We start from the raw sequence: 18,397 nt of genomic DNA on the forward strand, positions 1-18,397 counted from the left end.
TGGAGCTGCTTGCTATTTCATTTAGGGAGTAGGTGTGGTAGGCAATACTACGCAATTTGCCTCTGTTAAATCTAAATGAAGCGGTTGGTGTGTTATCTTGCTTTCCCGAAAATAGGCCGTATCTGTCCCCGTTTCAAGTCATATTCGCTAAATAATTCTTAATAGTATCGTACTGTAACCGTGCTGAAAAAATCAATAAACATTTCCAGCTTGAACTTCTAAAAGTAGAAGCAGTAAGAACGGTGTCATGAATCTTTCCTAAGGTTTTTTTCCTGGTAATTGAGTCTGCTGACCAGTCTGAGCTTGCCTCATCCAAAATAAATACATGTTGCCTTTGCCAATGATGTTCTTGCTTCATCCAAAAAAGTCCATATATGTGTGGAAAAATACCAATTACCAACGGCCAAATACAGATCAGAGCTAAAATTTTTCCACATTGTATTATATATATCCTGTACAATCTCAAAAATTGCCAGTGAATTGTACATACTTAAGTACTTTATAAAGACGCCAAAATTGGAAAATAATACAGTAAAAAATGCCGACGTTAAATATTGTATCGAGAAGTAAGAATTTCACCGAAAGAGCTCACCTTTTCACACTTCAGTTAGTTTACTCGAAGGCAGTCTTATTCTGAGTCTTTGACATAATTGCATAGTAACTATGCAATTTACATTTCCTTACAAAAATTATACACAGAAGCTACTCGTAGCTTTGCTCTGCAACTTCCTTCTTTAAGACCATTTACGATCCTCATAGATGAATTTATAGTATTGCTTTAAAATTATGAATTTTCTCTTTCGAAATCTGTACATTTCGCATCTGCACTTACCTTAGTCCCAAAAAAAAGCAACTGAAAATAGAGAATAAAATTACGATTGGAACGATCAAAATTTTATAATTACAAAAAGATTGAGAGAGCATAAATAATTTTTAACTAATGTCATGCAATTAAATCGAGAGGTTAAAGATTTTGGACCAGCTTTTGTCATTTCGCTCTGACATATCAGCCTATAATCAAGTTATGAAAGACCATTTTGAAAAGGTTTACATTCGTTGTAAATTTCCGAATCGAAATAACTTCGCCCACGTACTTAGTCTTGAAACTCCCTTTATATCCTAAAGCAAACGTTTATCGATACTTTCCACGCATTTATATAAGCTGCTATGAATTGTTGTCGGCCTCCCTGAATCGATTATTGGAGCGAAAGTTGAATCCGGGTCACCTTCTTGTGAATGATTTTGTGCAATGTACATTTGTATTTCTGCATAGATCCCTTATATCTTCTATTAACAGTGCTGGTTGAGCTCCTTATGCCTATGCAAATTATAAGGATGAGCACCATCTAATTCATTGTGAACCTAATTTTATCTTCGTATTTCCGCTTTATTATTTAAAGTGAACTAACACATCAGCACAATATTGCCATGCAGAAGACTCTTAAAAATTATTTTTTTATTTCCTGCGCTTGAGATTTTGCTAGATTTCTTCTCAGATATTTTACGATTCCTTTAATGATACAAACGCAGGCAGACCAATAACTCATTGAGTGAAGATAGCAACAATATTAACAACTCCACAGAAGTTGCTACCAAGCCCGGTTGTGAAAGCACGTTTTAGACTGAATGGTCTCAGGCCACACCAGAGTCTCAAATGGTAGCTGAGGAAAGTGTACAAACTTTGGAGTCCCGCAAATTAGTTACTGAGGAAACCCTCTCGACACCAGGCAGTAAGATAGTAAATGCATTACCAATTATTGAGGAGAAGTAAAAATTTAAGGCCCAGTTTGGCTAACCAGTAGGAACAGTATGATAAAATATGGGCCCCATGATAACCAGGTGGTCAAAAGGTAGTATAGGTCCAGGGCGAAATGGATTGGTACCCACGATGAAACATAAAACCTGAGAAACGCCTGCTGAACCAACACCAACAGCTCCACTACCAAACCCTATCCTCACCTACCCGTGGGGACTACTGAGATCTCTTTCTTAACGAAAAACTTTTACACGGGCCAGAACCCTTCTGTGGAATCGGGCCTACCAGAGATGGAGCAGTCTAGGGTGCTTATTGGGGGATATGAACTCATACGTACAAAGCATTGCTTAAACCTCACCAAAAAGAACCTCCGAATCATAGTGGGATTCTCACTGGTCATTGTCGGTTGAACTATCACCTAGGGAAACTAGGGATATCTACGGACACTGCCTGCAGGTTTTGTGAGGAGTATGACGAAACACACGAAACAACTCTATACACGTCCTGGGATAGTGTCCGGCACTCGTGCAAAGTAGGTCGGGGCATCTGTGTGTACACTTAATACCAGATGCAAAGCTGAAAGATCTGGAAGTAGGTAACATACTAAAGTTCCTGACAATTATAATTCTACTTAAGATATCATGATAAATAGGTACACTATAACCAGTAAAAGGGACGCAATAGTTCTTTAAGGACGCGGTGCGAGTTTCCCTTAACAGAATAATAATAATAACGAAAAACTGCAGACGAAGAAAGATGACCGGTTTCCTGGAGAAGAGTCTCCTACACCATATATTATAGTGACCATCCAGTAAACCATGTGCTCGGAGTAGGTTTCTTAGTCAACCAAAAAATGAAACCTGCTGTTATCGGCTTTGAAAACATAAGCGAAAGGCTATGCAGTCTGCGCTTCCGAGGCAAATTTAGAAATATAAGCCTCATTAACGTTCACGCCCCTACAGAAGAGACAGCAGAGCCGGAGAAGGATACCTTCTACGAGGCACTAGAACGAACCCTTGAAGCCTGTCCCAGATATGATATCAAAATCATACTTGGGGATTTTAACAGCCAAATAGGGAGGGAGCCCCTATTCAAGCGAAACGTTGGCTCCCATAGCTTACATCAAAATACAAATGATAACGCACTGCGGATTATTCAACTATCAGTGTCACACGAAACGGTTGTTGGAAGTGCATGGTTTGCGCGGAAAGCGGTCCACACACAACAGTGGGCCTCTCCAGATGGGACCACTCTCAACCAAATTGACCACGTGCCGATCGAACGCCGCTACCTTTCAGCCTTGATGAATGTCAGAACATATAGAGGGACCAATATAAACCAATATCTCGTTGGCATGGTGCTCTGAGCTCGGATAAGAACACCGCCCAAAATCCCCTCTGATAATTACGTGCGAGTTAACACTAAAGTCATCCACAACACAGACCTCCGCAACACCTTAAAGAGGGAAATGGATGCCACAATAACCGCAGTCAATAGAGATCCTGGAAATATAACATCAACAAATGATCTTCACAATCACCTGAAGAACGTTATCATAAATACGGCCACAAACACACTTGGCGCCAGCCGCAAAAAGACTTGCAAGGGCTGCCTTGACGATGACTGTAAGCTAGCAACGTAACGGAAGGATATTGCATACCGAATAATGTTGCATTCTCAAGAAACGCGGGCACGCGCGGAGACTTATCACGAACTCCGGAGAGCGGAGAAGCGACTTCACAGACGGAAAAAGGAAGCCTGGGAAAACCAGCAGGCCTGTGAACTAGAAAAGTACAGGGAGCAACCGAAAGTTTTACCAACAGGTCAACAGGATGAAGCCTTACACACCTCGATGCTCATACTGCCGAGGCAAAGATGGAAATCTGATTTCCGACAGGATGAGCATATTGGAGCGATGGGTCGAGTACTTTGATGAACTACTGAACAAACAGAACATCGGCGAGTTGGAGGTTCCGCCAACTGAAAACGACGGACAAATACCACCACCACCAATTATAGAAGAAACAGTCCATACACTTCATCATTTTAAAAATCATAAATCGCCAGGAGCCGAAGACCAATTACACCAAGTGCTTCATCAACTTGTACTCAACGTATGGGACAGCGAATCAATGCCTGACGACAAACATTATCTGTATCATACATAAAGTGGAGATACCACACAGTGCAGCAATCATAGAGGTATCACGTTACCGAGTACCATCTATAAGATATTCGCCGCTATTTGCTAGGTCAGATAGCCACATACGCTAAGGTCATCATTGGCCAATACCAAAGGTTCTTCACACGAGGCAAATCACCAACAGATCAGATTTTCCCTATGCGGCAAGCGATGGAAAAGCTGTTGGAATACGGACATCATTTGCAGCATCTTTTCATCGACTTTAAAGCCGCCTATGATAGCATAGCCAGAACTGTACACAGCTGTACACAGAGAATTCGATATCCCGACGAAATTGATAAGACTGACTAAGCTGACCCTGACCAATGTGCGAGGCCAGATAAAAGCAGCAGGATCACCCTCCAGACTATTCGACATCAACAACGGTCTAAGACAAGGGAATTCCCTATCATGTGTCCTCTTCAACCTGGCTCTGGAGAAAGTGATCCGTGATATTGAGGTAAATGCGAGGGGTACGATCCTCTTTAAGTCCACCCAACTACTGACCTGACGATATCGACATTATGGGAAGAACGACCCGAGACGTACAAACTGCCTTCATCCAGATCGAGCAGGCGATAATTGGCGCGAGATCTTGGGCTGCACATCAATGAAGACAAAACAAAATATATGGTGGCAACGTCAGCACCGAAAACCAACCAACCAATGACATCAAAACGCACTGGTCAAACGAGAAGAATAAAGACAGGAGACTACAACTTTAAGACCGTTGATAATTTCTCTTATTTAGGGTCGAAAATCGCAACCGATAACAGCTACGATGATGGAATCCGCGCACGGTTGTTGTCAGCCAACAGAGCCTATTTCAGCTTACAAAAACTGTTCCGCTCGAAACGTCTCACCATAGGGTCAAAGCTCTTACTGTACAAGATAATGATCTTGCCAATCATGTATTCCTCGGAGAGCAAGATTAATTGCGAACTCTTGGCCGCGTTCGAGAGAAGAATCCTCCGAAGAATTTTTGGCCCCCTACATGAGGATGGACGATTCCGCAGCCTACATAACGACGTAATCTATGAGCGATACATGACCGTCAGGTTGTGGATAAAATCCGGCTCAATAGGTTACTTTGGGCAGGTCACTTAATCCGTATGGATGAGGATGATCTAGCCCGGAAAATATATAAGGGCAATATTTATGGCAGGAAAAAAAGACGAGGCAGGCCCTGAATAAAATGGAGCTATGGTGTATTCCAGGACGCTAGGCAGATTTTAGGAATATCGAATTGGTGGGTCTCGGCGTAAAATCGGGATATCTGGAGTTCCTTATTAAACCAGGCCTTGACTGGATACCGGTTGTTGCGTTAATGATGTTGGCTCTGCTTTCTAGCTGTTTCATCACAATTTATGGCGATCACTTCAGAAGGTTCACGTAGGCAGCGAAGGAAATACGTCGCAGTAGTGAACTTTTTGATAATCTGCTTCTACTATGAAATCACAACGATAGAAAATGCATAACATTATACCAACCTTAATTATATCAAAGATTTTTCGAACGCCTCCTACTTTATTATTCACAACGACACCACCCTGTCGCCAGGGAGATTTGAAGCCATCGCGGAAACTAGTAGCTAAGAGTCGAAAGGAAGCGGAGAAGCGGCATGAAAAACACCATGCCTCATTCCAAGTAGCACTCTTTTCCACTCTCATATAGAAGTCTCGACTGAGATTCAGGATGAATTCCAAAGACTCTAAGTTATCTTTGGAATTCATCCTTGAAAAATAAACTATGCCATCCCCGTGAAATGTCCATTCGATGAGATTCTTGATCTTGGTTGTATGCAATCGATTGCTACGGTGCAAAGAAAGCGCAGCTTTTCCAGATCACACACAAATTCCATCAGAGCATCCAATCGGTGCAGTTATCGGTAACAGAAACAATTTTGGATCTTGTGCATGTTGGACCAAACATCTCGAAAAACCAGTGCTACACTAGATAGGGTGCAAGAAATTGATGATATCGGTTAGAGCATGGCATAAAGTAGGTCATATGTCAGCTCGAATGTGGTGCGAATACGCACTCCCAGACTAACGGCTGCCCGTGTAGCAGTAGGGCTACCGAATTGAACAAGAGGGAGGAATAACTAGCAGCAAAAGAAATCTGTTTGGTTGCTGTCAGCCGTGATATTTGGATGAAGTTTGCTTTGGACAAGAGTTGAATTCAACCCGTTCGGAAACGTCATCACGGGTCGCGCGAATTGGTGAAGTCTACGTTTAAGCTATGACCAACGCATACTTCTGCATGAACCGACGAATTCTGCAAAGAACCTGCGGTCGAGGTGATGATTTGACAGTTACTTCGAGGCCTGATTTCCTGCGGAACCTAGTGCCGGAATCGTTTATCTTGGGAAAAGAAACACAATAAGCGCAGGAAATAGTGTACGCTATCACTTCGCAAATTCTACTATGAAGCTGGTAAATCTGGCTTGTAGCATCAGAAGTAGCATAATTTCTGACTTCAATTCAATTTGACCTATTAAAACGTTGCTAGTAATAGTGTTCGCATAGCTGAGTAGTTAGAGCACAAGGCTGTTATAGGGAAGGGCGTAGTTCAACTCTCACTGGTGCCAGTGGGATTGTATCTTGATTTAACTTCCGACACCAGTCGACTCAGCTGTCAATGAGTACCTGATTCAAACCAAGGTAATACTCTCTCCGGATAGCTGAGTGGTTAGAGCGCAAGGTTGTCGTATGGAAGGTCGCGGTTCAAATCTCACTGGTGGCAGTGGAATTTGTATCGTGATTTGATGTCGGACACCAGTCGACTCAGCTGTGAATGAGTACCTGAGTCAAATCAGGGTAATAATCTCGGTCGAGCGCAATGCTGACCACATTGCCTCCTAGTGTACCGTTACGGTCTTGAATGAAGTGCTCTAACACACTTTAAGGCCCTGATCCAACATGGATTGTTGCGCCAACGATTATTATTATTAATACTCTCTGGATTATTGCCCCAACGATTATTATTATTATAATAATAGTGCGATTTGCACCAAGTTTGGCAAGAACTTTAATGCAGAATTTTATGATTCTTGAATAAATTTAAGACGGATTTGGGGTCAATTACTTGGAATTATAGTGATGCACTATTATCAAATTTATTTGAGCAAATATTAGCATGGAAGTTATTTCGGAGTTGTGTGTGTGGCGGTTCGCGATTTTTTTCAGAGTTTCCGTTTGGGCTCCTTCAGAAAATGGGTCCGTGAAATGAATGATCACTTTCCAACCTCCTTACTCCTTTCCCATCAAACGTCAACACCGAAACCCACTTTGGAAAGTACGGTCGGTGAAATAGCACTTTTTACTTACCCTTTTAAGTTAAGACTCCATAGTTGATGTTGCAACGACTTAGATAAGACCACCACGAAGGTTAAGGTCTGTGAGGCCCTAAAATCACAACTAAGTGTACGTTGAATGGTTTGTCTTGAATGAAGTGCTCTAACACAGTTCAAGGCCCTGATCGAATATGGATTGCTGCACCAAGTTTAAGTTGGGTGCTAAGAATTAGAAACACATATGCCCTCAGAACGCCACAATAAGCAATTGAAGCGGCAAAAAAAGCTATTGCTGGTGACGAAATTCATATCGGCTGGATTAGCTGTCGGCAAAGAGAATAAAAATTGACTAAGAAGTGTTTAAAGTGTCTGGAATAGCAAGAAATTGTTCTAGTAAATAGGTCTCGTTGGGCCGATGATGCGGAGAGGAATATCGCCAAGCGCTACATGGCGAAGTCAATACTTTTTGAAGATGGGATATAGGCTCTGCAATAGACCTCACGCTTGTTAGCGATAGTCTATCAAAGAACGTCCTATGCCTGCAGGCGCGGAATAAACACACAGTGACCATCAGGTTATTATCTTCCAGATAGAAGCAGACAGAAGCATAGAAATAGAGCATAACATACCCAGAAATTTGCAGTAGCGGGCTGGGCATCCAAGAAATTCGACAAGCAATTGTTTCAAGAAATACCATTGCTAGAGATAATGCCAGTGACACAAGAGGCATGTGATGTGCATGTGCCACACCGTACTGTATTGAAGAAGCAAATGCCCAACTTCTGATGGAACTCCGAAATTTAAGGATATTGCAGTCTTCGATATAGAAAGGCGAGGAAAGAACTGTAAGTAGTCACCTTGAGGAGAACACTTCAAGATGTGATGTAGGGGAGTGGACTCCGACCCATGAGATCTTGAAGCGAAGACGCTGGTTTGGCGCTCGCAGAGAGGAATTGCCATATGACTCAAGACATATGTCAGCTCCTTATGTCGAAAGTTGTTAGTTCTATCTTACTTTATGTAGTTCTTGTCCAGGCATCGGCACTAAAGCTAGGAGCAAATAAGAGAAAAATCGCAACCGCATACCGATTGAGTTCACTGTGAGCGTTGTGCGTTTACCGTAGAACATCAGACGAAGCAGCATGTGTGATAGCAGACATGTTCTCCATTGACATCTTGGCGAATGACAACGACGCCTCTATACCTGACATATGCAATCAGCGAGCCTCGTACCTATCGGGCCACTGGTGCGAAATGAAGTTATGATAGAAAGGCAAAAAAGATGATTCTAAAGAATTATCCGAGATATCTGAAAATGGATCAAATTAAGGCACGGTGAAGTTAGCTACGCTAAGCGGACACGGAGTACATCGATCTGCCCTTTATTCCGTGGAGGTGCCAACTCTCCATATTAACTGTGGAGCTTGTTGTTTTTTACTTTCGAAATACGAATATCGTGGACCGCATGCTAACTTCTAAAGCGACTTGTAGGGCGATATAAAAATAAACCAAAAGTATCCATAATACGTGGAAAAAGGAGAAGAGATGCAGTTTTTAACTAATGCTGCGCGGTGACGTACTACCAAAATGACGGTCCCGCGGGGTAAGCGAAGAAGTAGGAGGTGGTTTTATTGAGTACAAGCCCCACATAACCGTAGGGCGGCAGCCAACGGTATGTTTTAAACATTTCCACTTTCCAACGAGCGAAGAAAAAACAGACAAATAAACATTGCAGTGCAAGTACAGAGACAAACATATTTGTAGCGGCATCCCTTTGGTAACTGGCGAGCCACGACCCTGATGATTCTTCGAATGACAGTAACAGATATGGCAATCTCACTGAAAAAGACAGAACTTAAATTGGATCTGCAAGAGTGTCGATGCCCCAAACCCTGGATCAATATGCTCCCTAGAAACGGCTAGCCAACAGAATCACCGGAGGAAATTGACTGAATATAGTCAAAACAACAAAGCTGTGCCGATGCAGGGATTTTGAAGAACACCCTTCCCCAACTAGCGACACTGTATTACCTTACCTGTACCTTAGTAAGAATCTGGTGTTCGATTAATGATATCTGCAACGCACGCCATTTTGTCTTTGTTTTGTTTTGCAAACCGATATAACATAGCCTGAGTATTGACTGTGAAATTTCAATAATGTAACGTTAGGCACCAACTAGAGAAAAAGAAAACTCTTATGGCAGTGTTATTGTGACATTGTGATCGTTATGGGTGCCCTGCATGCATCGGTGGGCTCTGATAATAGCCTTGAAGACTGTAATGGCACTGGTGGGAAGTTCATGGCTTTCTGCAGCTTTCACTGCCTCACTGACTGGTACATACCAGTAATCAGATTGACAATATCAGATCAGCAATAGATTAACGAGTTGAGTACGATCATTATTTGTTGGTCGCTTAGGCGTTGCGTCCGAAGTTACTTGCAGGAGCGTAGAGTGTGAACTTCCAACCTCAGCAGGGACATTCTTCCTAATGCGGTTTTCGTTCCACAGTAGAAGAACAATTTCTCCTATCTAGGGTCGAAAATCACAACCGATAACAACTACGATGTTGAAATCCCCGCACGGTTGTTGTCAGCCAACAGAGCCTATTTCAGCTTACAAAGACTGCTCCGCTCGAAACGTCTCACCATAGGGTCAAAGCTCTTACTGTACAAGACTTTGATCTTGCCAGTCCTCATGTATTCCTCGGAAACTTGGGTTCTTAGCAAGAAAAATTGCGAACTCTTGGCCGCGTTCGAGAGAAGAATCCTACGAAAAATGTTTGGCCACCTACATGAGGATGGACGTTTCCGTAACCTACACAATGACGAAATCTATGAGCGATACCATGACCGTCCGGTTGTGGATAAAATCCGGCTCAATAGGTTATGGTGGGCGGGTCACTTAATCCGTATGGATGAGGATGATCCCACCCGGAAAGTCTATAAGGGCAATATCTATGGTAGAAAAAGAAGACGAGGCAGACCCTGCCTGAGATGGAGTGATGGCGTAGGTCAGGACGCCAGACAGCTTTTAGGGATATCGAATTGGTGGACCTCGGCGCAAAACCGGGATGTCTGTAGTTCCTTATTAAGGCAGGCCTAGACCGGATACCGGTTGTTGCGCCGTTGATGATGATGATGAGTAGAAGAACAACCTTTCTGACTAGACGGCAAATATCTTGAATAACCTGGCGGGTAACATTGATGAGCATTGGGATGTCATTAAAAGTACCTTTTCCTCTGCAGTAAGTTAAGTCAAATATGAGCGACGTTGTGCCCAGAGATTATTATAGAGCATAATGGACTGTAAGAAAGTCGTGAAGGTAATCTACACGATTGTGATATAAGCTGAACTTCATAGAAAATAAGGAAGAACAAAATGAGTCGCAGTTCATAATTCGCCCTGCCCGCGTAAAAGTACCAGGCTTGTAGTGAATATTTAAATTATTACAAAAGGAAGTAGTGCAAATGGATGCTTAAATATTGCTCTGCATATTACTTCGCGACCCTTAGCGTATTGTTATTGAATTTTCATTTTCGAAATTCTCAATCTATAGTTGACAGAAAACTGTTTAGTTTCTAGATTCGTATATAAATATGGCACGTCCTTCATTTATATATCCCTTAGACAAGATTCTCCTAAATTAGGGATACCTACATAAAGGACGTGCCAGATTTGGTAAGAGTAAAAATCCATCCATACCCTTATTAAAGTTTATGCGATGGTACTAAATGGTCCATTGTGTGTTAAGAAAGGGTTGCTGGACTAGAACATGTTGGAGATGGTTCAGAGGCTGAAATACGTCTTAACCTTGACATTGGGAGAAAGAAAGATATCCTACCAAGCGTAATTAAATGGGGCACAGTAAAATATAGACCAACTATTTTTAGAGTGATAGAGAATATTTGGGATATGGAAACGGCATAATAAATTTGAATATGATCCCCATTGGCTATAGGCATTTTTGCAAGGGTGAAATATATCTTTAGTCCACTTAAAGCAGATGTTACTAACTTAGAGCGTCTAGTAGAGAAAGGTTGTAGTGATGAAAGTTGGAATATCCGCATAGCACGATTGTTCATTATAGCCGTTGAAAAAAAACGAAAACGCGACGCGCTGATAATGAAAAAGTGAGCAATCAAACTTCTCATTAAAGATCAGATGCCATACCAGATAGCATCAGAACCATTTCTAAGAGGTTAGATATTGTCTTCTATTTGTAGTTAAGTCTAAAATTGATAAACCAGTAGCTTACTCAAGACTACAATTTTATTTTATTATGTATATATATTTCGGGAGCAACTTACTCCCTTCATCAGTACAAAGCTACCTAGCTAATAAAATAAAATTGTAGTCTGGAGTAAGCTGCTGATCTATCAATATCAGAACCATCCTTGTTTAGGTTTTTCTAAATCACAAGGAGGTCACAAATGCGAAACTTTGCGCCGTATATGTGAACATTTGATTACATGTTATTCCTATTAGTATGTAGCTAGTCCGCCGTAGTACATATATTTTAATAGAGTACATGCAGTCCTCGTACGTACGGCATGTTAGGTTCTCGAAATACGCGAGGTAAATCGGAACGTTTGCATGTTAAACTCAAAGGTTAGGATCCACACGGACTCCAAATTTAAAAAAAAAATGCATTTATAACAAAGGATATACCTACTTTATAATCAAAAGGAGTGCTTAAAATAATTATGTACATACTTGTGAAATTGCTAGTTATTTTTGGTATTTGTGTGTTATAAATTTTAATAATGATGATAAAACTTTAATAAACACCGCCGTAGCCGGTCCCAAGCCCGGTTCTGAAAGGAGCGAGGATGAATAGCTTCAGTCTGAATGGCTGTACGCCACTGCACCGTCTTAGGGGGCAGGTGACGGCCGGGACGGGTAAAACATGTTTCCGCCCCTTGTTGCACCCGAGATTCATCGAGCGTTTCCCGCAACTCGCGCACATGACTGTGCATCAAGTCGCAGACCAGTACCGCTTTATTACTCGCGGCGACACAATCCCGGCTACCATCAGGGAACGTGTTCGACTTGCGCTCATCGGGGAAACTGGTGACCGAGAGTCAATGGAGGCAGAGGCGACGGCGAGACGAATTTCAAAGAGCGTGTATAGAATTCTCGGATATGGATGCTTTGCATAGACCAGGTATTCCCAGGCTCTATGCATCTCCAGCAACTCCGGGAATTCTATCTCAAATCAATGATGAGATTGCATCTCGACTGTGTGCTGATATGTCGCTGCTGCAACTACAATCACTTGTGTATTGTGGTGCAGTTGCGGCTATCAGATTGCACGGTCAGAAGATTCGCTTTCGTGGTATTGGTTTGAGTGACAAAAGAGATCCACCATGGAAAATTCGTCTGGAACGTCGACGGGACTCACTAAGGAGGACATTGCTAGACTGATTCAGATCAGCACTGGCAGCCGACGGGTGAGAAATAAAGTGCAGAGGGTTTACCGGAACTATGCCATCCCCTGTGAGACACCCGTTGTTGAAATTCTGGACACACTAAAACAGAAACTTTCTGCCATATGCAGTCGGTTACGACGGTATGGCGAAAGTTATTCCAGACGTATCCAGAATGCAACATACGCGATCGCGCAGATCTCTCAACAAATCCCAACAGAGCGCCCAGACAATACAATTCTCGGTGACGGAAGTGAAAGAGTATTGAGGTGGACTTTGGGGGTTACCCGCCCAGCATGCTGAGCATGCTGAGTGGATCACCGCCGAAGGCACCCGACATGTCAATACACCTGGCATGAATTTTCCGGATGTTACTAAAGAGGAAGTTCGACGAGCCATAAACATCTTGAAGAAGTGGAGGGGCCCAGGTCTGGATCGGGTGCAGAATTTCTGGTATAAGAAATTTACCAATGTACACAGCCGGTTGGCACGCAGTACCACCTTTCCTCACTGCGGGGATTACCTACCTTATCCCTAAGAAGGACACGGTGCAGGACCCCGCAGATACAAGACCAATCACTTGATTACCAACCCTCTACAAATTCATCACGTCCATTATTAGTGGAAGGATCAATGCGCACCTCGAGACCAACAACATTCTGTCCGAGGAGCAGAAGGGCTGCCGAGTTGGTTCAAGGGGTTGCAAAGAACTCACTATCGACTCGCTAGTTGTAGTACAAGCAACTAGAGGCCAAAGAAACCTCTTCAGTTGCTATATCGATTATGCCAAGGCTTTTGATAGCGTTCCACATACCTGGCTAATCGATATCCTACATCTGTATCGCATTGATCCGAAACTAATAAAGTTTTTGGCGACAGTCATGGAACGTAGGCATACCACCTTATCAGCGCCAACATCTGAGGTGCTAATGCCTCAGAGCCCATCCCATATATGGAGGGGCATCTTCCAGAGGATTCGTTGAATCCCCTTTGGTTTTGTATGGCACTGAACCCCCTTTCATAGCTACTAAATGATGCTAGAGGGCATGGTTTTGCAATAAAGTATGGCCTACGTGCGAAGTGCGAACTGACACACTTGATGTACCTAGATGACATCAAGCTGTATGCTGGTACTGACAACCATCTTAGAAGTCTGTTGCGAATAATAGACATGTTCAGCCGTGATATTCGGATTTAGTTTGGATTAGACAAATGTCGAATCCAAGCCATCCGCAAAGGTCATCACGAGCCGCATGCCGGACATAGCATTGGTGACCTCCACATCGAAGCTATGACCGAGGCAGACTTCTACAAGTACCTAGGAATTCTGCAAGGAACCCATGCTCGAGTCGGTGATCTGAAGGATGCTCTGCTGTTCGAATTCCTGTGACGTGTAAAGCTGGTGCTGAAATCGCGTCTCTCGGGAAAGAATAAAATAAGCGCGTTGAATGTATTCGCTATCCCTTCACTGGCTTATGCATTCGGAATATCGCCGTGGACGAAGACCGATCTGGAAAACGTCCAGCGGCGGATACGGACAACTATGTCCAAATTCCGAATGCATCATCCAAAGTCTGTCGTGGAGCGGATGAACCTGCCTCGTGACATCGGAGGTAGGGGCGTAGTTTACGTGGCGGCACAACATCATCGCCAAGTCGACTCGCTGCGCGCTTATTTTTACAGCAAAGAGCAGGCGAGTCCTTGCATGCGGCTGTCTGTCGGCTGACTCCACTTAACTTGAAGGATCGATCTTTCAATCCTCTGAGTGGGGTGAAGTCGGACCAAGAGCGGATCGAGGAATGGAAGTCGAAGGCAATGCACGATAATCACGTGAATTGTCTTTGGCAGCCATTTGTCGAACAGATGGCTGTATGCTGGGGAGCTCTTTGCTGAGACGGAGGGGTTCATGTGTGCCATTCAGGACGGCGTGGTCGCCACCCGAGCTTATAAGAAGCTCATCATGAAAGAACGGGTGGAGAGCGACAAGTGCAGAATGTATGGTTCGGCGTTAGAGACGTTGAACTATCTCATTTCTGGCTGTACTGTTATAGCACCGGTGCAATACATCACCAGGCATAATGCTGTATGTAAGGTTATCCATCAAAACCTTGCATACAAGCATGGGCTGATCACGGGGACATGTCCGGTTTACCGATGTGACCTGCAAGCAGTACTTGATAGTTCTGCTTACAGCATGTATTGGGACCGGCAAGTTCTGACTGATCGACACACTCTACACAACCAGCCTGATGTACTGTTAGTTGACAAAACGGGTCGCTCTGCGTATATTATTGATGTTGCTATCCCCCATAATAGCAACATTGAACCGAAATACGTGGAGAAGAAGGTGATCTATAAGCCATTGGCTCGGGAAATCGGGTGGTTGTAGTTCCCATAATATTGTCAGCTACAGGTATTGTACCTAAATCCCTCACGGCTTCCCTTGATGTCCTGGGACTTTCGCACAGTCTGGTTCAAACCATGCAGAAGTACACCATTCTGCATACGTGCTCGATGTTGCGGGGAGTACTCGACGGATTCTCCCACTGACCTACCACCGGCCACCACCACCAGTGCCCTTTTAGTTTTTAAGTAGGTTGGATCGTTCGAGCCTAAATGCTTGGCACTTAGTGCTAGTATTAGGTAAAATCCGGCATCTGCCGAGATTGTGATAACTCGGAAATAATAATAATCGTTGGCGCATCAATCCACATTGGATCAGGGCCTTGAAGTGTGTTAGAGCACTTCATTCAGGACCGTAACGGTACACTACAGAACACTGTAGGAGGCAATGTGGTGAGCATTACGCTCGTCCGAGAATATTACCCTGATTTGACTCCGGTACTCATTCACAGCTGAGTCGACTGGTAACCGACGTCAAATCGCGGTGCAAATCCCACTGCCGCCAGCGAGATTTGTACCGCGACCTTCCGTACGACAGCCTTGTGCTCTAACCACTCAGCTGTCCGGACCACCATAGTGTTTATCATAGTTAAATAATCACCTACTTATTGCAATTCCTATTTATTTTGTTCACTTTCATTGTGAGCTAGACATTCTAATTGCCGTTCGTTAGCTTTAATAAAGAAAATTGTGCTAACGACTTCACTTCGATTAAGAAGGAGAAGGGGGAAGAGAATATAAAGGTTAAAATAGATAGCATCCAGATATACTGATTACTACAGCAACAAACGAGTTTACGTATACGATAGTCCCGCGGCAGATCAAGCTAGGCAGAACCTTCCGCGTTATGCGTACTACTCAAAATCAGACCCGGAGAAAGCAAGTTCACGATCTCTAGCGAAGATAGAATAATCAGTATGCGAAGCAGTGGAGGTAAAGATTAGTCACAACTCAGTCGTGGCAGAATGAAAGGACTTGGGCGAAGCCACCACAAAAAATGGAGGTATGATAGGTCCAAAAGTAATAACTCGAGTTAAGACTACGAGATGCTCACGGTAGTTTTTAAATTACCAAAACGGCAAAAAAAATCGGTTGCTGTTAACAAAATTGGCATCGGCTAGATTATCTGTCGATTCTGAGAATAGATACCGCCAAAAGATATTTCAAATGTTTGCCCGAGTAAGTGTGATAGGTTCAAGCTGTACCGAAAATGCAAAGGGGAGAGTTAAATTGTAAATTTCTGTAATTAGAATAACAAATATTTTCTATACGGAAAAGCACATGATAATGAGATCGATTGTATCAAACGTAGTTACGGACAAATTTGATACACTAGAACTTGCATTATTGAAGCAGCTTAGTGTCCCGTCCCATCTTATGTGAGCAATAGAAAGATTTCCACAGTATATTCGGACGTCAAACAGAAGCGGAAAAGCCGCTATATAGAGCGGGGGAAACTGAATAATAAAAATACAGACCTGCGGAAACTGTATCATCAAAACTACGGATTCACTCACTACGGTAGCATCCACAAAGTAAGTTGTTGTGACGGAATACGGGCTGGGTAACCTTATGTTTATTAGCGATAAAAAATATCCAACGGCCTCCAATCATAAGTGATTCGCTACCCGGAATTTCTTAAGTAGGGAATTTGTATACCTTCAGAAAGTTGTTTGTCACATGTTCCCTAAACCCAATGGCGAATGGAGACTAAAGACGTCTTAATGCTCAGACCATTCCAGACCGCTCTCCCATACCACTCAACCACGACTTTCCGCCCTCTATCCCAAACTGCCGAGAAAATAATCGACCTTGGACTTGGTCGAGGCATGCCATCAAGTCCCTGTAGCTCCTGAAAACATTCAAAAAACGGCATATGCACATTTTTCAGACTCGCCAAGTTCACTAGGATAATTTATGAACTGTGCACTGCAGCGCAAACCATTCAAAGATTTATCCACAATCTGCCTCAACTTCTGCTTCGTATATTTGGATGATGTCCTGGTCGCATCTTCTTCTGAGTCCGAGCGTTTGGAGCGCCTCGATTGAATTTTTTCAACGTCTCCTTCAGGTTGGCCCAGTAGTCATCGTTGCAAAATAAAAATTTCTAGTGAGATTTATCGACCACCTGATTACTTTTGAAGGCATGAAACTGGACCCAGTCAAGGTGCAAACGATTTCGAGTTTCCCGCTTCCAAATATCGTTAAGGATGTTAGAGTCTCTTCTGATTGTGTGGTTCCCAGAGGCTGCCCAGGCATTTGAGACCACCAAGTAACAGCTGGTGGATGCTACGCTTCTGGCATTCCTTCAGCAAGATTCACCCCTAGTCATATTCATCGATGCCTCAGATATTGCCGTAGGTGCTGCTTTTTACGAAAAGGTGAATTGAATTTGGCAGCGGAGGAGCTTCTTCTCCATAGCAACTCAATCCCGCTGAACAGGACTAAAGCACTTATGATCGTGAGTTACTCGCCGAGTGCCTCGCAATTAAATATTTCTGGTATTTCCTTGAAGGGAGGCCGTTAACATTATTCACGGACCATAAGCCACTAGCATTTGCTTTGAAAAAAAAGTCCGACAAAGTGTCCCCTCGCCAACTTCCGCACTTGACCTTTATCACCCAGTTTACTTCTGACATTCAATACGTGTTTTTAAAAGATAACGTGGTTGCTGACGCTTTGTCATGTTTTGCAGAGGTTAAGGTCCCCGCCATCGTCGATTTTTCAGCATTCGCCGAGGCTCAGAAGAACGACGCATTTCTTCAGAGCTTGAAGACCAACTCCAAATACACATTTAGGGAGTCTCCTATCTTCGGTTCAACTTCCAGTATATACTGCGGAACCTCAGACAAGGAACCAAGGCCATATATTCTGTTAGTCCCCGAAAAGTATTTCTGGCCGTCCATGAACAAGGATATCAATACTTGGGACAAAAAGTGTGTCGCATGATAGAAGCGCAAAACAAAAAAGAATGTGAGAAAAGAGGTAGGAATGTTTCCTCGGCCCATCAAGCATTTCCACACAATCCACTTCGACATCATTGGCCCTTTGCGAGACTCGCACGGTTTGAGGTATTGCCTCACATTTATGGATAGGTTCACGCGGTGGCCTATGACAATACTTCCGAAAGACATTACAGCATAATCTTGTGCAGAAGCCCTCTTCCAAGAATGGATTTTGATGTTTTGGTATGCCAGCAATTATGATCACCGACCAGGGAACGCAGTTTGAGTCTTCCCTTTTCTCAGAGTTGGGCAAACTCCTCGGCTTTAAACGCCACCGGACAATCGCTTACCACCCGCAGTCCAGCATATTATAGCTCACAAAAACTGT

The 18,397-nt window shown here is 43.3% G+C and overlaps 1 protein-coding gene across 1 annotated transcript in view; it reads right to left on the reverse strand.

Moving 5' to 3' along the window:
- LOC119655796 (neuropeptide CCHamide-1 receptor-like) overlaps window positions 1-18,397 on the reverse strand; it is a 725,610-nt gene that overhangs the window by 476,042 nt on the left and 231,171 nt on the right. Inside the window, exon 2 of the mRNA XM_038061891.1 lies at window positions 833-853. The gene's annotated coding sequence lies outside the window, so the exon portion shown is untranslated. The remainder of the gene's footprint in view (window positions 1-832; window positions 854-18,397) is intronic.

The sequence above is a fragment of the Hermetia illucens genome, chromosome 4 (assembly GCF_905115235.1).
Source record: "Hermetia illucens chromosome 4, iHerIll2.2.curated.20191125, whole genome shotgun sequence".
Classification (NCBI taxonomy): Eukaryota; Metazoa; Arthropoda; class Insecta; order Diptera; family Stratiomyidae; genus Hermetia; species Hermetia illucens.